The sequence below is a fragment of the Rhinolophus hipposideros genome (genome assembly GCF_964194185.1).
Source record: "Rhinolophus hipposideros genome assembly, chromosome: 21".
Lineage (NCBI taxonomy): Eukaryota > Metazoa > Chordata > Mammalia > Chiroptera > Rhinolophidae > Rhinolophus > Rhinolophus hipposideros.
Genome location: NC_138067.1, coordinates 15,376,163 through 15,398,423, shown reverse-complemented (window position 1 = coordinate 15,398,423; position 22,261 = coordinate 15,376,163). Strand labels below are relative to the sequence as shown.

General features: G+C 43.5%; 1 protein-coding gene across 1 annotated transcript in view; it reads left to right on the top strand.

Moving 5' to 3' along the window:
• Nucleotides 1–20,768: 20,768 nt before the first annotated feature.
• The window catches only part of CDH11 (cadherin 11), a 151,861-nt gene continuing 150,368 nt past the window's right edge, over nucleotides 20,769–22,261 (top strand). The window contains exon 1 of the mRNA XM_081031922.1: nucleotides 20,769–20,943. The gene's annotated coding sequence lies outside the window, so the exon portion shown is untranslated. The remainder of the gene's footprint in view (nucleotides 20,944–22,261) is intronic.

The window sequence follows — 22,261 nt, the reverse complement described above, 5'->3', positions numbered from 1 at the left end:
TGTATAGCTTTCCAGAAGGGTTAAACCAACTTGTACTCCAACACTGGGTTTCGCTGGCCAGTCTGACTTTATACTGAATGTATTCTTTTGATAAACCCTTTTCTTGTATTGTTAATTAATTGATTCTTTAATTCTCCACTCCTGGCCATTTCTAGAAGTGAATGCTTTAGTCCTTTTCAGATGCTCCAGAAACACAATGATTTAAAAAATATATTTTCTTGAAGGAGCTCGATCACCCTTATTTTGATGGTTGGTGAGACACATGTGCTTTTTATATGGAAAACGCACTATGTGGAATAACCTTGCTATTTTCAGTACCTTTCTGCCTCTAGAACTGAACCATTTCCTTCAATCTTTACGTGCTGCGCCTTCCATCTGCCTCATCAATTCATAGAGGGTTGCTTTACTGAATAATGGTTTTCGCAATAGGGTTTTAGGCTTCACCTTGCCCTTGCAGAGTGTGGGAATCACTATGTCATCTTGAGAAGAGCACGGACTTCTAACTCTTTGGTCATCAATTCCAACATCAGCTTTAACACATACTAACTCTGTGGCCTCAGGCAAGTGACTGTGTCAGCCTGAACTCAGCTCTTTCATCTATAAGGAATGTAGAAGGAACAATATCTCATAGGGGTGGGGTCAAGACTGAGTGACAACTGAATGAGAACAGTATACAAAGTTCTTAGAAAGCTGTAGAGATATTTGCTCTCTTTCTCTTTGTTCAACCACCTGTAGATTACTCTTCTTTACCACCTATTCCTGTTAGCTATGGTTGTTCTAAGAGCCATCCTCAAAAGAAGATTTCACAAACCTGCCCCGTTAAACTCTAAGGGCCATGGGAATTGCTTTTGCCAATGAAATGTGGACAAAATGATGTTTCACTTCTAGGCAGAAGATGCTTAGTCAATCACACCTTTTGTACTTATTCTAGCTTGGGACAACCAAAGGAAGACCGCTCTATTAGCCGGGGTCCTAGAATGAAAATGACAGAGGACAGATCTATAGCTGACCTTCAGTGGACATGTAGCATAGAAGAAAGCAATGAACCTCCATTTTTTTGAGTCATTGAAATTGGGGGACATTTATTATCAGTTTAATCTAGCCTACCCTGACTACCTGCCCCAACCAAAAAAAAAAAAAAAAAGCATCTAGTATGTCCAGGTGAAAGAAAAGGTAATACATACAAACAAATAAAAGCCAGGCTTCATTAGAACCTAAGTATGGCCAAGCTTCCTTGTGAATTATTAAAATTATGTATAGATGCTATTTGCCCTCAAAGAGACTACAGTCCATTATTTAGCTTATGTTGTTAGAAATTCTCACACAAAAGAAGATGTTCTCTGACCTGGAAACATAAGGAGATGTCAAAAAATGTCCTTCTGCCAAAAGGGTATGGCGTGAAGAGAGGTTTTTCTCATCGTCCCCACATCACATTCTGCATATATCCCATAGTGACTAGCTCACTGCAGTGTCTGTTATTGTAGAAGGACAAAAAACAATTCCACAAGCTATTTTAGTTTTCCTAATGGAAAAACTAGATGCTGCAGATGAAAGAGTTATTAGAAAAATAAGTCTTAGCTTTTCTATAAAAGCATCCAAAAAAGCATCCGTCTTGTTTCGTCCATCTGCACTGTGAAGCTGTACATTAACAGACAAAATCGCTAAGAAAATATGTATCTTATACAGAGACGTTTTTTCCCTAGAAAGTAGCCAAAAAAGAAGAGCCAGAAAAGACACCTGCAGTTGAATAAACATGTTTCAGCCCATGTTTGATGTACCCAGTTTTTAATGATAGACAGAAGCTCTGGTATTCACCCATCCCACACACCAACCTCTCTTTCCTCTTCCTCCCTTTTCCTGGCATTCCTTGTCTGCACTCTCATTTTCTGCTTTTGGTGATGTGCTTCTCTGATCCTTGCCGTTTCTACTCCTTCTTTTGTTTAAATGTTCAATTGTGATAAGCTACACGTAATTAAAATTTACCATCATAACCATTTTTATATGTACAGTTCAGCAGCGTTTTAAGTACTATTGTGCCTTCATCTTGTTGCACAACCAATCTCCAGAATGTGTGCACCTTGTCAAACGGAAACTCTGAGCCCATTAAATAACAACTCCCCTGTCCTTGCCGTCAGCATTCCTACTTTCTGTTTCGGAGTTTGACAATCCTTGATGATAATGGAAGCTATGGGTCAAGCCAAGCAATAGCTCCTTTATTATCATCTTTCTAAACCTGAGAAGCAGGCCAAGTCCCATAGCTTAAGTTATAATCAATCCTGCCCATAATCATGCCAAATCTATCATTCTTTGAAGCACCCCTTTTTGTGAAAATAAATTTTTCACAGCCAAATTAGTTTTGTAAGTGATCAGTTGAACAGAGTTAAGCAGATATTATCTGAGAATGTCTACAAATATACATGCTGGGCATGCGAATGTATATTGATGTGCCAATATGTATTATGAATCTCTGAGCCAGGTGCAGCCTGCAGTATTTTCATATTTAAGCAGGAAAGCACCTTTTCAAGGACAACTCAACTCAGACATCCAAGGAAATGCCTAGACAATCCTAGGAAAGAGATCTCAATAAACTGTCTTGAAGAAGATGCAGATAGCTTGTGAAAAGGCATGCTGACACAACCTTGAAAATGGTGTCACAACAGGAAGTTGAAAATAGCTCACTTGCCACTCGGGGGAAGAAAGTTTATGTTGCACGATTTAACATACCCCTGTTGTTAGATAACAGCACTTCATGTAAGATAGAGTAGGAGAAATGTAAGTTATTGTTCACAACCCTTTTAGAGCTGAGAGACTTTCATTGACAGAAAAGTACCATTTTGCTAATTTCATTTTAACCGTCATAAAATCGTCATTTAGCGTTAAAAGATGGAGTCGGAGCTGGCTTATAAGGAGGTAGGGAAATGAACTGAAATTGATCAATTTGAAGGCATGGAAAAAAGTCTCCTCTCTCAGCACTACAACTGTGAAATCCATTTCTCTGGGTGAGGCAATGAAGAGGGCTTTCTCTGAATTAGGTATTGGCAGATCAGCAGTCGTAAAGACATCCTATTATAAAGAGCAGACAAAGTTTATTGGTTGCTCTCTATACGCCAGACCCTGTGCTAAGCACTTATGTGGATTATCATTTTTAATATATATGGCAGTCCCATGAGGTAGAAACTATAATTACCCCCATTTTGCTCAAGAGGAAATTAGGTTCAGAGAGGTTAAGTCACTTACCAAACTCACCTACCTAGTAAATAATGGAGCCGGGATCAGAAAGCAGGCAGTCTAACTCAAGTTGGTTCACAACAAAACTAGAGTCTAAACCTTAAAACCTTTGCCTTCTACATATCAGCAGGCATTAAGCTGGTATCCAGCCGGCAGCAAGTTCAGGTGGCAATGCCAACTGTTCAGGTGAGGACCAAGTTAAATAATGCGGTCTCAGAAGGAATGAAAGCACAACTGACAGCGTCCATAATAACAGCTTCACACGTCTGGTGGGCATAATAGTCAAAGAGAAGACAAGAAGAAACACTCACTCCGTGATGCCGTGGAGTCATCACCGGAAGGGTATTGCTCCCTAGGAAAACAGAAGATTAAATCTATCTCTACCACAAACTCCCAGAGAAAGAAAGACACTTAGAGGTAAATGATTCTCAAAACCTGATTGTGGCAAACACATTCACTCTACTTCCCAAATCTACATCACCCTCCCTACCTCTCAGCCCTTTCCCCGAGAGCCAGCCGGCCGTAGGATGAGTTCTGACCAATGGGTGTGGCAAAGATTGAAGAGCTAGTGTGCAACCCATCAGCTCTCCTCTTCGCCTCCTGCAAGGAAACAATCATTTCAAAGGTGGAGTCAAAGCCAGAGTACCTTGGATTGTTACTGCAAAGAGGACATCTTCTGGATAATAGCCTCATAAGGCTATTATTACATGTCTGTACACATCTTCTTTACCCCTTCATCTACTGACCGACACTTAGGTTGTTTCCATATCGGGGCTATTGTAAATAATGCTGCAATAAACAGGAGAGATCTCTTCAAGATCCTGTTTTCATTGTTTTTTTGGAGAAATACCATTCCTGAGTCATGTGTTAGTTCTATTTTTAATTATTTGAGGAAACTCCATACTGTTTTCCACAGTGGCTACTACACCAATTTACATTCTTACCAACAGTGCAAAAGGGTTACCTTTTCTCCACACCTTTGTGGAATCTAAAAAAAAGCCAAACTTATAGAAACAAAGAGTAGAATGGTGGTTACCACAGGTTGGGGTGGGGAAAGGGGGAGCTGTTCGTCAAGGCATACACACTTCCAGTTATAAGACGAATAAGTTCTGGGGATCTAATGTATAGCATGGTGACTATACTTAATAATGTGCCATATACCTGAAAGCTGCTAAGAGAGTAGATCTTGAATGTTCTCACCACAAGAAAAAGAAATAGTTATGTGAAGTGATGGAGGTGCTAGCTAACCTATGGTGGTGATCATATCACAATATATAAGTGTAGCAAACAACATGTACTCCTTAAACTTATACAATGTTATACATCAATTACATCTCAGAAAACTGGAAAAAATAAAAAAGAGGACATCTTCTCTAGAGAGTCATCCAGGCAGTGTATTTGTGAGTAAGACTAAACTTGAATATGGTGCTTCTGATACTTCATGGCTAATTTGTCACCACAGCATTACATAGCCTACCCAGATAAATACAGGGTACCAGGATCACGTAGGAAGCATACAAAAACTAGAGAGTATAGGCCCACACTCCAATCTACTAAATCAAATTTCCCACGACGGAGCATGAATCTCTCTCCTTGCAAAGCTAGGATGTTCTAAAAATTAGCAGTTTTGAAAAACAGGCTAGTCTTCAGCCTTGCAATCTGTTTCCTCTCCAAACTCTACCCTTACAGACATTAAAAAATAAATAAATACATTAAAACAATCCACAAATGTTGAAGCTCTGCTGAACCTACATTTTCTCATCTGGAAATTAGAGCTAAAAATAGCTTCTGGGGTGATGGAAATGTTCCCTTCTTGATTAGAGTATCAAGTACACAAATGAATACATTTGCCAAAACGTGAAATTAGGCAGCTATGTGCATCTCATTGAATATAAATTTTACAATAATAATAATAACAACAACGGTACCTACTTGGCAGAGGAGTTGTGTGTGAGCGCTGAATCAGACAACCACAGGGAACACTGACCACAAACACTGGTGTCTAACGTCTTCTGGATGTCTGGCTATTGTTAGAAAACAGTAGCTATGATTATGCTTATGTTATGTGTTATATATTATTTATTCTGTATCATGATTAGAATATCTTCCAAAGTTAAACATACCTAAAGCCATGGTAGATTTGGAAAGCTGGGAGGAGAACTCAAGAGTATTTCAGATTGTGAATTGTGTTCTCGAAGTGTATTTCTTCATGTGTTAAGTGCATAAATTCTCTTTCCCAAAAGTACTTCAAAAAGCAAATTTCTTACTTACTGTGCAAGTTTCTTACAGAATGTTTTGGATTCATACCTCAGCTTATCCATGACTTATAATTTTGCAAATGGTTCATGCTCCAACACACAATATATATTTTGTTATGCCTTTGTTACAATTAATCAAGCAAAAAACGGGTATTATGTTTCCTAATGACAACTGTGTGCCTGCAAAGAAAAACCTTGCCACAATGTTAATATATCTATGGCCGCTTGCATAAAAATGTACAATCCTTAATTCTAATTTCAAGCTTTAATTGCTATAGGCCATAATAACAGTGTTTTTTGTTTTGTTTTTAAGAAACACGTACACGCTCCGTGGGTTTTTTCTTTAAGAAATACAACGTAATATAATGATATATGACACACAAAGAAAAACAGAATAAAGAATACCAAGCATTACAAATGTGTTTTGAGAGAGACAGGTTAAGTTGCTACAAATTTTAATTTACTGGAACCCAAGAAAATGCACCTAACAATAATAAACTTTAAGAATAAAGCAAACGTTTTTGTTATGAGAAATGTGTGAAATGTAATATAGACTCTTCCATCAAGAGGACCCCAGGACGTATTTATTGAGTTTCTATTTTGTGCCTTGTTCAGTGCTAGAAATTCTTGGGATGCAGACAATGAGAAAAGCAAGATTCCTGTCCTAAGAAATTTACATTAAGTGTTGGGGATGTTGCCTATAGTTGGGGTTTTGATAAGTTGCCAGTCTCCTGTCTCTGGAACTCAGTTCAATAGCAACAACAAAAACAATAAGCCCTAAAATAAAATAAATGATAAATGTGATCACCACAAGGAGATAGACCGCTCCTGGGCAATGACTCCTGGGCAATGGAAAGTTTTGGTTGTAGCAAAACTGCTTCTACTAACATATTTGAACAAAAGTATGGCTATCAACATTGTTACCAACTTCACTGACATGTTTAGTTTCTTGAGTAGCTGATACAGGTTCGCTTTCCCATAAGAAGACAGTAAGTGCATGTCAAGTATCTCCTATATGCATGTAGTTTATATTTTCTTTTTGTTTAATCCTCCTAACATCCCCCCAAAGCTAGATATTAATACCCCATAACTATGTGTAACCCAAATGTCCTCTCCTTGAGTTTATAAGCCGAAGGGAAAGCCCTCTGTTTCACCCATGGCAACTCAGATGCTTAACTCAGCCCCCTTCTGATATCCCACCCCCCAAAACAATCCAGTGTCATAGAAGCATTACCAAACAGGATAAAATTTACTGAAGGTGTTTGACAGTAAAATAGAGGACCTATACTACATGTATATGAAAAACTTCCCTATTACACATTGCTCTTTTCTATAGTCACACCCTAGCTTTGATGTCTGTGGTACCACCTGAAGTTGTGTGGTGGGGCAACCCGGTTCAATCAAGAGTTATAAAATAAATAAGTATCAGGGATGTAACGTACAGCACAGAGAATGTAGTCAATAATATAATAACTTTGTATGGTGACACGTGGAGAACACATCATGAGGTGTATAAATATAGAATCACTATGTTGTACACCTAAAACTAATACAGTATTGTAAGTCAACTATTATTTTAAAAAAATAAAACAGGGAAGGGGAAAAAAGATTCACCTTGGCTCTGACTCCCGATTTTTCATCTCTCAACCAATCAAAGTGCTCAGTCACAGCAAAAGAAATTCTCCTGGAGCTAGTGTGTCCTTGAAAAGGCAATCTGGGAGCCATTTTTCTCCACTTGAGTGCTTTCTTGCTGCTCACCATTCATTCTACATATTATTAATTTCTTCACAACACATAAAGGACTCCTCTTAGGAGAAATTCTGGTGAATAAAGTTGTCTTCATTGCCTTACAAGTAGTTGGGATTGTGAGCTCTGTTTTGGCCAGATTGCTTCCACTTAACATGAAGATAACACAAGTATTAGGAAAATACAATCAATGCTCTAATCAGCCATCATTTCTGGGGCTCAGACAAGACTGAAATCTTGGACTTGCAAAGCTGAAGGTTGGAATACACTGAATTCTGCAAATTCAGTGTGTTCTTCAAATCCAGTGTGTTCTTCAAATTCAGTGTATTCTTCAAAGTAAGATTACCCTGCAAAGTTACCTGAAGACCTCTGGGTGACATTTCCCTAGTGACACTGCAACCTGCCAGGTACATTACTTTCCACTGGAATGGGAAGAGAAGGTACACTCAAAAGAAAAAAAAAATCCAGTAGTACAACACATGATTCTGAATCTGATTTTGTGACGCAGAGGATAACTTCCATGGGAGCTTGAGAGAGAACCCAGGAACGAGAGAAGTGAATGGACTTCATCGTGGTGGTAGGTCTTGAAAAATGGCGGGATAACGCATGACATTAAAAAGAACATCAGACGTGAAAAAACAGGCACACGCACTTTTTAGATGCTTTTCATATATTTAGTCCACTGAGGCTGACACATTTGTCTGAATCAGCTCATCCAACGTGGGTTTTTAAGTGCCCTTAGGGGGAGAGAGGATCTCTATCAAAATTGCTTAGAATCATTTGCTTTCGGATACATGTTTAATTTGATTATTCTTGATGTGATGATGATATTCCAAAATCTTCTTGTCATCTTTCTCTCCCAACTGCTAGTCAAGGTGTTTTACTTACTGTACCAAAGTCCCTCTTGATTTCTTTTTTTTTTTTTTTTGAGAAGATGTACATGAGCCATATACATAAACTGCTCTGTTCTCATGCAATTGTGATGCAGCTCTTCCTATGAAGGGGCAGTGGCCAAAGAATTAAACGGATTTGTCAGAGAAAGAATCAAACAAATGATTCTGTCACTGACAATTACAATCTGTGCAACGAGCAATGAATGTAGCTAAATGCACAAGAAATTAGAGCACTTCAGAAACAGAGTTTCATCTTTTCCCTAAATAAATCTGGTTTAAGCCTAGGATTATCTGATGTTATTCTTCACCTTCGATGTTCCTCTCCTCTCCTCTCCTCTCCTCTCCTCTCCTCTCCTCTCCTCTCCTCTCCTCTCCTCTCCTCTCCTCTCCTCTCTCATTTCTCCTCTACTCTGTAAAACAGAGATAACTGATTTTGTGTTCAGACACACATGGGCTTGAGTGTTACTCTCTTGGTAGCAAGGAGCAGATTGCTTCACCTCCCAGAGTCTCAGTTCCCTAAAATGGTGAAATGGGGTGGATAACATCAACCATTCCGGTTTGCTGCGCGGGTTAAATGACATAAAGTATGCAAAATGCAAAATGTCTAGCAGAGAGAATATGAACCTTTCAGATAGTAGCTACCTTGCAAACAATACCTATTATATGGTTATTAATAGTAATTGTAGCTGTAGAGGTGTCCAAGGCATATGGTACTCCAACTAGATTTGTTACCATTTCTGTTACAATTTACACGTAGACAAGACCATGGTGGTCCTGTAATATGCTCCTCTACCCACCGCAGAAACCTCCTGTGAAACAGGACAATACCTGTCATATGGACATAGTCTGAATTCCTGTGCCTGAAGTGACCCAAAGCTCTCTATCGAGAGGAACCCAAAATCTAGTGGCAGAGACCTTTGGGGCTAAATTCCCTTTAGACCTAACAGCATGCTCTCTCCCTCCCTGAAGTTTCCATCCATTAGTCCCGGCTTTGTACCTCTAGGGCCAAGCAAAATAAATCTAATCATTCTTCTTCCTGACAACCCTTTAGATATTTGAACAAAGTTATTATGTCCCTCCAGAGCATTCTTTTCTCCAAACTATACATCCTCACATCATTTCTCCACGTGGCTCTCATTCCAAGCCCTTCAATGTCCTGAGAGTCGCTGTGACACCCAGGACTGAAAACTCTAGCACAGTCTATGGCCGAACACAGAGGGTAGAGAACCACCTATGATCCAGACTGTGTGTCTGTCAGTGCAGCTAAGGAAGTTGCCAATCTCTTTGTGTTGAAACTTAACAAGTGTATGAATAAGTAAAATATCCAAATCTGTGATGTATGTGTTTACACAAGAAAGCCATATATGTATTTGTATATTCTCTCTCTCTCTCTCTCTCTCTCTCTCTCCTGTCAAAAAAGATCCTCGTCAAAGGCTTCAATCTCACTGCATATTACAAGGATGAAATGAGTCTACACATAAAATGCTTAGAATGGTGTTTCACCCTTTTAGCATTAAATGAATGTGAGCTATTATTCATATTTTATCTTCACGTGCATTGGTACAGCCCATTTGCTAAGGACTGTAATAGGTTCTGGGGACACATATGATGTATAAGATAAGGGCCTTACCCTTAAAGCAATCAGAGGCTTAGAAGAACAAAATTTTTAAATGACAGGTCAGATAACTCGATTGGAATTGGGCACATGGTACGGTGCTCAGAAAACAAAGGGTGGATATTAAGTTCAGATTGGTAGCAGGGGAGAGAGAAGGGCAAGGAGTATCGGGAAAATATTTCTGGAGGATAGAACATGTGAACATGGAATTTTCGAAGAGTAAATTGGAATTAGCCAGAACAGGAAGGGAGAAGCTCGTTCTTAGCAGGGGGAACACGATGCTATGGGCATTTGGAGAGGGGCAGAGGACGAGAGGTTTCCATGCATTTGGCTTCAGGATGTAGATGCATTCTCAGATGAGAAACGTCCAGTTTCCTGAAAGTTCTCATCCCATCACAGTGAATACTTATCAGTTTACATCTGACAAACGCCAGAAAGACCCAACCTCCACAAAGTCAAAGCTGAATGAACTTGGACATACAGCTGATCACCTGCATCAGCAAAATTGGACTAATGATACTTAGTAATAATGCAGAGAAGGCACTTGTCCTTCTAGTAACTGATTAGGGTGCTGCTGCCATGCCTGCTGCTGGTGTTTTCAATTTATGACATGATTTTTAAGAGAGACATTGGCCAAATAAAACACATGAGTATTCTAGAAGCCACACTGTTAACCAAAGGAAAGTAAAAGATGTTTATCACGAGAAAGCAATTACTGGCTGTTAGGCTTGAGGGTGAGAAATAGGGTTAGAAGGAAGGGGATGGATAGAGAGGACTGACTCCTATTTTTAGCTGCCTTTCTGCTTTGAAATCCTACCTCCTTCTAAGTGCTGGTCTAGCGAAATCTATTTCTTCTACCAGAATCTTTTGTAAATGCACAACGTTTTAGCTGGGAAAAAAAACAAAACAGTCTTACTTCATTTTATACATATGCCATATCCCAAACAGTTTTATGTGATGATTGAATATTGGGTAGAACATCTTCCAATGTTTGCTTCTGTGACTCATCTGACTTAAAGAAATTAGACTGTCTGGCTGCATTTTCCCCCTTCCGTTGATGTAAGCAAAGCTATAGAGAAGGCTTCAGACTGTAAATACATGGTAAATTTTGCTTCTTTAGATAAACATGTCTTAGTCAATCATGAATTACTTATACTAACGACTAAATGATGACTATATGTCACATAGCAGAGAACTGTTAATGCCTTTTGGGCCAGCTAATGAATTCTGATTTTACTCTATTGTTCCCTCATATTCAATACAAAATCTCTTTTGAGGATGTGATATGACATATGGGACTTCTTTTCCTCCTCTTCTGCCTTCACTCCTCTTCCAGGATTCCTTCTTCAACCATCCTCTTTGGCAGCAAAGGTTAGCACACATTTATTGAACATCTACCATATGCCTGTCTGCTTGAGATTCAATGAGGAAATATCAGTACTTATTGGTCTCTAGACATCTCTTGCAGAGACACAGGAGTGAGACAAGCAGAAAGCATAATACACTGGGGCAAGATCAAATTATGGAGAAGACTCTCTATGGGAAGGGAGAGGTCAGGGGATATTTTTCCGAAATGTTTGATCCCTTAGCTCATTTCTGAAAAATGAAAGATAATGAAGAGTCGTAGGGAGAGGGTGGGGGAGCAGGGTAGAGGGAGAAAAACAGTCATTAAGTATTTACTATATTCTGGGCACTGTGAATTGCCACCTTTCTAACTTACAATAATTCTCTGAAGTAGGCACAGATGTTATCACCATTTTACACATGTGGAAACAGGTTCACGCAGGTAAAGGATTTTCCTACAGCAAGTGAAGTCCATAATCAGAATTCAAACTTGGGCAGCTCATAGTGCCATGGCATTCTGCTCGCTCCTCTGACAGAAGCAGAGGAGAAAATGGGGATGAGCAATGGTATGGACGTTTCAAGCAGGAAAGATAGCAGGTGAAATTCCTTGAATACCATGAAGAGCAACAAATCGTTGAAAAATGTCCCTGAGTGGCAATCCTAGGGAACCTGGCTGACCTTGGAACTGATCTCTGGGATGAACTCTGTGTAACCTGTGGCCATCACCATTGCCCCATGTCCTAGTTCACCTGTGTTTCTGAATCAGGCTCCAACCGACACAGGGTCAGTATAAATGTAGCCTTTGGACACGGTTTTGAAAAACTATAATCACTAATCATGAGCTTTTAGAGGGAAATGGGAACCCAGAACTCCTCCTCATGTTAGACAAGAAGAAATGGCTCAGAGAAAGGCAAGTATTTGTTCAAAATCAGAGTCCAGAATTCAGATCTCCTGCGCAAAGCAGAGTGATTTCTAATTTTAATAAATTCAACTTCAGACAACACTCCACCCACCCCACCCAGGAGGATATTTTTTGTGGGCACAGGAAGCAGAGAAGCCTAGTGGTCAAAACGGTGTCATAAAACTTCAGGTTGGAGAACCTTACCTGCTATACCTGGTAATTTCCCAGTCCTAGTTAACAATAAGTATCTGTATCTACCCAATTGAGTCAGTCCCATGAAAATGATTCTTGACATATTTCTCTCGCCCACCTGCCATCACCCATTCATCATAAAGTCCTGCTTCGATTTCCAAACACTCCTACTATGTGCCCCGTTCTTTGCTTGCCTCTGCCTTATTCCAAGCCAGCAGCCCCTGTCTCCTAGTAAACTGCAAGTCTCCACACATCTATTCTTGCTCCTGTCGGCTCACAGCTATAATGCTCTTTGTCAACAAATGCAATCAGATCACTCTTGAAAAAAAAGGAAAAATCACAACTGCCCATTGCATTTGAGGTACAATTGAGGATTCTTTCCTTGTCCTACAATGCAAAGGCCTAAGTTATTTGTCTCTGTGACCTTCCTTAAAACTCATTAAGCATAAGCCGTATGGGTCTTTTTCAGGTCCTCAAACACTGCAAATGCCATCTGGCCTCAATGCCCTTACACAGTCTATTCCTTCTATGGAATGTTCTTTCCCTACAATTGTCCTAAGTCCTCTACATATTTTAATGCTAAGCTTAAAAAGTATACCTTTAAGGAGGCTTTCTTTCATCTCTTCTTACCACTTCTCCCATATGAATTAATTCCCCAGTTATATTACCTTGTAGATGGTGAGCAATTAAATCACATTTAATAATTCATTTAGTAGCAAACTGAGTAGCTGTTCAATTCTCTGAGCTTTCCCGTCCTTACCTATAAAATGGGCATAAGAACACTAACTCTGTAGGATAATCACAAGCATTTGAATTAAAACACTTAATAGGCATTCAATACATAGCTATTAGAAGTGTTATTCTTTAATTCTACCCATGCGCAGAACAATACTCTGTATAACGAGGAATCAATCATGGTTTAAGACCCAAAACTAAAGTGATTTTCAATCAGAATGGAGAGACTTTTCTGGAATGTTATTTCCAACACCAAAGCTCTTGAGCTACCTGTGTTCTATGGAAACAAAACTGCAGTTAGCTCTTAGCCACTAAAAAGGCAACTGAAGAGGGAAACACATACAACAACAAGAGAAAACACTGAACTTACAGCCTGTGCTGGGTAAGTTCATCTATCGTAAGCTGAGGACGCCAAAGAAACATTTTTTTTAAAGAGCTTTCTCCATTGGGGAAGGGAGATTTTCTGCCTTCCCCCTTCTCAGCACCGATAGCCAACATTTCAAAGTTCATGAAAACTGGAACTCAGAGCTCTTTTAAATCCTGCTGTCCAAATCGTAGACTATTTGCAAAGCAAGCCAATACCAATCTTAAATAATATTTCCAATGGTTCTCCTGGAGCACAAACACATTTAAATGTCTATTCACAAGTTTAAAAAAGAATGTAAATGTATGCACATATGAACATTGAAATAGCCTTCTGTGAAACATTTTAACAAACTCATCTCTTCGTCCATACAACAAACAAACTAGAATTATGAAGCAGAAGCAGAACTGTCATTATGTATACCTGTAATTCATTTTAGGAAATTCATATATTCTAGAGACGTTACCTGCATACCGCCATTTTGTAAATTGGATTATATATTTAAAAGCACTACAGGAGGTAACTATTTTTACTCACATTTGAATGAAACCTTTGGTAAAATGAAGAATCATTTTTGTAAGGTGAACAATCGGCATCATTAAATTCACTTCGTAAACAAGGGACACTGTACCATGCTTACCTCCAAGCACACGATCCATCTGCTTTTGGTTTTAGGATTCATTCATTCAGTTAGCATTTTCTGTGCATTTACTATTCATGTATTCACTGTACAAATAGTTACTGCGTACTTACCATATGCCTGGCACTGTATTAGATGCTGAAGACACAGGAGTGAAGAAGAGAGATGAGGTACTTTGCCCTCCTGAAGCTTGTACCCTAGTAGAGTGAGATGACCAATAAAAATGGGTAAATAAAAACATGCAGCACAATTTCAAGGAGATATATGAGTTATGAACAAAAATAAAGAAGAGTAAGGGGGTTGGGCTGTTGACTGGCGACTTCTGCTGATGAGAAAGCCAGAAAAGTCCTAGTTAAATACGCAAAATGGGGAAGCCAATCATGGAAATGACTAGGCTGGGGTGCTTCAAAGGGAAAAATAAATGCAAAGGTCTTGAATCTGAAGGACATTTGTGTTTGAACAATAGCAAGAAGGGAAGTGTAGCTTGAACGAACAAGGGAGATGAGAAGATCAGCAAGACAGTCAGGGGCTGGCTCCTGTTGTACCTTCCAGGCTGTAGACTAGACTTAGGTATGTATGATGCCGCGCCCTCATCACTTCTAGGGGCAGGGAATGGGTGACCACCCTCAGAATCCAGATTCCTGCCCTCCCTGGAAAGGGTGGGTTTATCCAAATAGACCGACATGCTTATGTCTTTTCTGTTATATCCTGTTTCTTCCTCTTTTGCTTTCTCTGCTTCTGTTGACCTCCCTGCCCTCTCTCTCTTTCTTCCTTTCACCTTTTCATCGTTTACCCTTCCATGAATATTTACGGTGCATCTATTGTGTTCCAGGCACTGTGCCTAGGGAGCTTATGGATGCACTCTGCCTTGGGAGCTGAGAAAAGCTCTTCTCCCTTTCCCATGCCCCACCCTCCAATCATATCAACACTAGAATGTGTTGTATGAGCTTCTCCACTGGAAGGCAGGCTAGTGGGACAACCTGTGAAATAGGTCGGAATTTCAACTCTAATACTTACCGGCTGTATTATATTGGGTAGTTCATGCAATTTCCTTGTTGTCTCAGTTCTCTCATCTGTAAAATAGGAATAATAATAATACATACATACTTTGAGGGAATGTTGTGAGAATGTCTAGTCTTATATATAAGTTGGTGATTAATATATTATTATTTCTGCTTGCTTTCTTCCTTTCCAACTTGAACCTCAAACTAAAGGAAGGGCATAGTTACAACAAACTGGCATGAGACTGAAATCCCTTCTGATTCTGTCTCCTGTAATGATCTGGCAATGTATTAGAGGCTACAGAATATTCTATTCATGATGACAGGATATAACTCATATGACCTGACACCCAAGATGACCCAGAATGGTGGCATGATGGAAATTTGTTCCTACCTTGGGAGACAGCATTAATGGCCCCAACTTTTTACCCTTCCCTATATTCACACCCTTTGCAATGTAACTCTAAAGTTGTTTTCACAAAAAAAAGAGATTACATTTCTCCACCTCTTAACTTTTGATCTGGCTAATTGGTGCGCTTTCGTTAACAAAATGAGATAGAAGAGACAGTTTCCAGTTCTAAGCCTACACCTGAAGAGGCCGTGCCTATTACTGTTTAACGTCCTGTACAGTTAATATTGTCATGAGAATATGCCCAAGCTAATCCCAGGAAGATGAGAAAAATACAGGAAGCCGCACTGAGTTGCCCCAGCCCAGCCCAGGCTAGACCAGGCAACCTCAGCCAACCCACAGATATATGAGAGTAAATAACTCTTTTAAGCCCCTTAATGCTGGGGTCATTCATAACTTAATGTTATTGTGGTGATATTTCACTGGTATACGGGCCTTAATTTAATCAAAATATTTATTAACATTATCAATTAATGAAATGTATCTTTCGGACTTCTATATTTAACACAGCAGGTGCTGGGGATACAGACATAAACCAGAAGGGTATCATCACTGCCCTTGGGGAACTTATAGTCTAGGTGAGGAGAAAAAGACTGAGAAATACTACAGTGTGAGTTGAAGAGGGTTTGTTGCACAGACTGGGCATGCCTGGAGTCAGGGCTTACCTTGAGATGATTGGTTGACTGCTCCTTGTGGCAGAAAGGAGAATTGCACCTATGCAATGCTTTCATTTTATATAACAAGGAGTGGGACTAAAGAACTAGATAATTTCAGCTCTAGAAGGATCCTCCCCACAACTTATCTTGGTTAAGCTCTCACCCAAGGGGAGCTAGGGGAACTGAGGCTCAGAGAACGGGGATGAGTTATGCAAGGTGACTCAATGAATTTGTGGCAGATCTAGGACACCAACCCAGAGCACTTACCTCAAGGTTGGTATATCTAATGCGACATGACTCCAAACAGGCCTTAGAATATCAGTACATTTTGAACTGCTATAATACTCTCGACCAGAAGTTTTATTACTAATGCCATTTAAGATTAATCTCCATCATTCTTATAATTCATAACTGTAACATGACTCCTTTCTTGCTCCAATCATTTAAGGTGTGATAATAATCAGACTTCGTAATTAATAACAGTACTTAATAACTTTCATTTATTGAGTTTCCTCTCTATGCACAGTGCTTATTGCTTTAGGCACATGGACACATTTAATCCCTGCAACAATCTAGGCACAGGTAATAAGACCTATTATACAGAAGTGGAAACTGAATCTCATGGAGTTAAAGTCTTTGCCCAAAGTCATACAGGTAGTAAGTGGCAGAACCAGGAATGGGACCTAGATCAAAGGCCCGTTGTCTTCCCACTCTTCTCTATGGGCCCAGCTGTGAGAATCTCCATTTGAAATACTTGGTACAGAAATAGCATCACTGTCCATCATTCTCAATGTTCTCCCTCTGCCGGGGAAGGCATGATAGGAGCCCACTTCAATGTGATAAAACTATTTCCCAGCTTGGATCCTGCCTCCCCTTTTACACCATTTAGCAAAGGATGCTTTTAGGGCCAGAAGCTTGGAGAAGGCCTGGGGGAGCCTGGAGCTTCTAAGTGAAAACAAGGAAGTGACTCAGCAGGGTCTGGCTATCCTCAGAGTTTGAGGACAGGCACTTCAAAGGGTGGAGAGCCTGGTACCTTTGATGGAGGAACCAACAGGAAACTATCGGCCTCTTGCAGACAAGGACAAAGACAAGAAAAAGCCCATTTGGGCCTCATCTCTGTCTGGATTGGAACCGGCAGGAAGCAGAAGGGACTGTTTAATCCAGAGCAACCATGAGCCCTGGCCTCCTCCCTTGAAGAAGAACAAGGTGAAAGAAAGGTGAGGCAAGTTAAGATAAACATCCAAACTTTTGGCTGCCTAGATGAACTGAATCTTTTAATTTAAGCTGTCAGTGGGTTCTTGTTCTTTTCCTTTTTTAATCTAAACTATAATCATACAGTACTCCACCCAAGTGCTTGATACGGATTTCTAAGACAGATCCTAACATAGTCATACAAAAAAAAAATCCCCTCTGAAATGTGCACTTTGTACTGTGTCTCTGTGTAGGTGTGTTTAAAATGTCACGAACTGGAATGCCTAACTCTAGTTCCCAGGAATTAATCACTTAGAAGAGTGAAAGGGGGGTATTAACTTGCTTTACCACTTATGAGACTCTCCAAAACAGTCGCCAAAGTAGAACTTGCAGAATACAAGTATGATTATCTTTCCAAAGAACTAGGACTTTTTCTTTCTTTCTTTCTTTCTTTTTTTTTTTTTTTTTTTTTAACATTTTCCTCTCTCTAAAACCACATCGCAAAAACGTTTCCCTTTGGGGCTCAGCTGCAGGTTACAGATACTCCAGGACTAAAGGTGTGAAAGGAAATTCTTTTTGCCTTTTTTAGGTTACTATTCAATAATTTTTAGTACACGTATAGATTTGTGCAACTGTCACCATTTTACAACATTTTCATCACCCGACAAAATCCCTTAATGCCCATTTGTAATCAATTCCTGTTTATTCCTTTAGCCATGACCATCATCGATCTGCTTTCTGTCTCTAAATTTGACCTTTCTGGACATTTTCAATAAACAGAATCGTACAATATGGGGTTTCTGGCTTTTAGCATATGCTTTTAAGGTTCATTCATGATGTAACATGCATCCGTATTTTTCTTTTTAATGCTGAGTACTATTCCGTTGTATGGATATACCATATTCTGTTTATTCATTCACCAGTTGATGGACATTGGATTTTTTTCCATATTTTGCCTATTATAAATACCAAATGTTAAGAACATTCAAGGACATGTCTGTGTGGATACGTTTTCAATTCTGTTGAGTAGAATCCTAGGCATAGAATTGCTGGTTTGTGCAAAGGAATGATGAATGCTGTTATACGCTGTGTTCCATCTGATTCAGGTGTGCAATGTCTGTGGAAATCTATCAAACAATTTTTAACTTACTTTTTATAATCCAATCACGTGATATCATTCATGAAAGTAAAAAACAAAAAAACAAAAAGAAACAAACAAACCAAAAACACCCAAAACAAACAAATGAGAAACAACTGCTGTTACTGGATTCATCCAGAGAAGAAAGAGGCAGAGGACAAATTCCAGCAGCTAATGTCAGATCACATGTGTCCAGGCTCATCCTTGGACCTGCCTCTAGAATCCTACCCATCAAAAATCCTGTACGTTTTGTGCATGTGTCATAAATTGACAGCAGCTTCCCATTTTCTTTATGCCCACGTGGAAAGGATGAGAAAATTCCGAGAATAATTATTAGCAAAATCCAAGTACCTCTGAGGGAGAGCGGGACCCTCTCCCCTTCTCTGCTGTGTAACTCCATTTCTAAGCGGAAACGGCGGCCAGAGCGCCCGGGCACCATGGCTGGGCCCCATCAGTGTGAGTGTGGAGACTTTTGGCGGTGGTCTAGGACAATTCAAAGTTTTAGGGCTTCAAAGAGACGGACGGACGTGGAAGATGGAAAGAGAAGGACTAAGCGGTTGAGAGAGGCAGCATGTCAGAAGGAGGAAGGGGGTCCAGTCAGGGACCAACATGCCCAGGTAGAAAAGGTAGGTACCACGCGAGGCTCACTGCGCTCTCGGGAAGAGCGATGGGCCCCTGGCATGTGTGCAGTGAGGGTACGAAGTCTCTGGTGCCTAGAGGCGTGTCACCTTGGAAGCCTTTCCTGGCGGGGAGGGCAGCATAAGAGCAAGGGATTGGTCAGCCGTAAACTTAGCGCCCCCTCCCCAGGCGGGGATCGGGCAGTTTAAACACCACGGCCACAGAGGGCGAAGGACTCAGGACTCATCCGCGGAGGCTCAGCACAGAACGCAGGCGGCGGGTGGCACACGGTGCCTCAGGGATTCCCACGTAGTTGGGAGGCCGGGTGGGGGTGGGGCGTGGTACCCGGAGAGCCTCGCCCAGCCCCCGCCCCGTGCACGTCTCCTGCACGGTGGGGAAACCCGGGAAACCCTGCACACACGCGGACCCTAGGCTGATGGCTCCCAGCCTAAGGGCCGTGCTCCGCCATCCTCCTCTGCTCCCGGCGCTCCGGTCCCTTTCTCTTTTCTTTTTTGGCCTCTTGTTCCGTTAACTCCTCGGCCCCTCTCGTCCCTGCTTTCCCTCCGCGTTCTCCTAACCTTTCTTTGCGGGTCCGCAACTCCTTCCCCTCCTTTCCCATCCTCATCCCCGGCCCTTCTGGAGATTCCATTTCCCCTTTTATACATTTGCTTTTCACCTCCCCCCTTCTTCTTCTGCCACCCCCACCCTGGAAATTTGTTCTAGCCTGGGTTACCCTCCAGGTCACGTTGTTCCCCTCCACCCCCAGGACACCGGAGTGTGCGGTCCCAACTCTGCTTCTTGAAGTGTGAGCGCCCAGCCCAGTCCCCCGCGGGATTGCGAACCCCGGTCCAGCCAGCCTTTTCTCCAGGGGACTCCGCCAGGGCGGGAAGCGGGCTCAGGGCTCCCTCCCTCTAGTGGGTCCTCGGTGAGGGGTAAAAGAAGACGGAGGGAGGATGCAGGCACAGCGCCCTCAGGCCCTCTCTCCTGCAGAACCGCACTCTCCACCGAGCCCTGGCGCTTGTGCAGCCGAGGGGGCCTAAGGCAACAAGTGACGCTGCAGGCAGGGGCCCAGGCGCCCTCGTAGGGCTCGGCGGTGGCGGGCCCAAGGCCGACCCTGGCAAAGCGTTCCCCGCACCCGCTCTGCACACGAGACATTGGGGGCGGGGCGAGGGCTGGAAGAGAACAGAGACGTGGCTCTTCCAAGTCCAAAGTCTTCCTTCCCAGGTTTAACCGCCCGCGCCCCAAGCAGAGTTTGCAAGGGATGGGGGTGCGGAGGCAGGGCAGAAGCCACCAACGTGGAGGGGTTTCCTGAAGGTGGGGTAATAGAGTGAGGAAGCGCAATTCCCAACTGCCTACCCACTTGGGCGATGCTTCCCCCAAACCCTCGATCCGGCCCTCCCGGGCAAGGGCCCAGCCTGACCAGCTGGAGCGGATTTGGGCGAAGGAGGAAAAAGGGGCTCCCACCCCCCCACCCCCCAGCTTCCCTCCGCTGCCCTCCCTGATTGGCTGCGCATCCCTGGAGCCCAACTTCAGTTGCTCCAGACTCTGTCTGAGCCTCAAGGGAACTGGAGCGCAGCGACCCGGGAGGGAGGGGAGGCCACGAAGCCAGTGGTTGGCATCTCTAGGGTCCCTGCGGGGAGGGGCTCGGACCGGGTCAGCCCCCGCAGCCTCCACGAGGCCCAGCTCCCTGCTTCTAGCGGCCTCAGTTCCTCTCCGCCCCCCGCCCTTTCCATCCCTCCCAGCGGCGGCCTCCCTCCTCCTCCGCCCCCCCCCCCCCCCCCCCGCCTGCCACTTCCCCCCCCCGTTTCTCATTCCTGCCACTAGCGCGCTCGGCGGCTCATTCCGTGGCCGCCGCCAGCCGAGGGGAGAGTCGCTCGCGGATGCCGCGGGCGCCGCTGGCAGCCACCGCCGACTTGTGAATGGGACCCGGACTGGGGCCGGGGCTAACACCGCTGCTCTCTCCCTGCGCCAGGGACCGACGGCCGCAGCTCGCGCCCACCCTCCAGGGCCCCAGGTGAGCGTTCCTGCCTGTGCCTTCCTCTCGCCTGAATGGGCTTCTTGGCGGGGTGGGGGGTGGGGGGGTCGGGGTCTCTGAATGTGAATGTCTGGGTGGGGAGAGGAGGTCTGACTAGAGATGGTTTCACTAATGCAAAGGAAATGGGGGTGGGCGGAGATAAGACATTTACTTAAAAATCAAAAAGGGAGAAGGGAGCCAGCTGTGGACGCGGGCAGCGCTGGGGGCAGAGGCGCCAGATGTGCCCTCCAACCTTTCTCGCCCTCTCCGGCCTCCTCTGGGGTCTGCGCCGCGGCCGCGGGGAGAGGGGCTTTGTACCCGCTGGGGCCAGAGGCTGCAGAGCTGCTCCCGGACGCCGACTGCCTGCGGTCCGGTCTCCGGGGAAAGTCGCCCCCGGCGCTGCGCCTCGTTCCCAAAGCGGCGACATGACCGCGCTCTGCTGCGTTTCTACCCGTTTTTCCTGATCCCGGCGAAACATTCTTGGAGGCTCAGTCCTCCATTAGAGACTACTGGGCAACCCCGAAAAACCGAAGAAACCCAGCTCGCACCGGCGATTCCCCCGCACTTTAATAGCGTGGGTTTGGGTCCGCTGCCTGCGGCTTGGGTCCCGGGCTGCCGCCTGCGGCGCGCGCTCCCGCCCTCCCGCCCGAGTCTCCTAGGGAGCTCCGGGGGCGTCCGTGTAGCTCCGGCTGCCCCAGGGGAGATGCGCGAGCCGCTCGGACTCGGGCTCCGCTCTGGCTCGGGGTGAGGGAAGCCTACCAGGGTCTACGTTAACTTTGCGAACCAAGCCTTCCCCAAAGCCTGCGCCTCCTCTCGGAGCGCGCCAAGCCTCTCCAGTTCCCGACGCGTTCGGCCTCCCTCCCGCAGCAAAACGCAAGCCACGGGTGGGAAGCGTGGAGAAGCGGGCTGGATGGGGAGGGAGGCGAGGAGAGTGCCTCTTTCCCCCTCCACTCGGGTGGGGCTGGAGGAGGGCCAGCCTTGCGCTGTGAAGAAGAGTCCCCAGAGAAAGTGGGGTCAAGGAGGCCCCTGGGTCATGCTTCCTTATCCCTTTCTCTCTGAGGCCCTGCTTTCGCCGGGGTTGGGGGCGCCTCCCTTTCCCGGGCGCAAAAAGATTTGCTAGAAAAGCCCTGTTGCTTTTGCTGATAATGCAGCAGGAATTTCGCGGGCCATCGCACTGCTATTAAGAAATTGCATCTTTTAATTACGTAATAATGTCATCCCTGCTTGACCACGGGTGGTCCCTAAGGGATCAGGGGTGGAGAATTGTTCCGGAAACCCTGCTGACGGAGGGTATAGACCTGCCTAAAGTCTGCCCTCC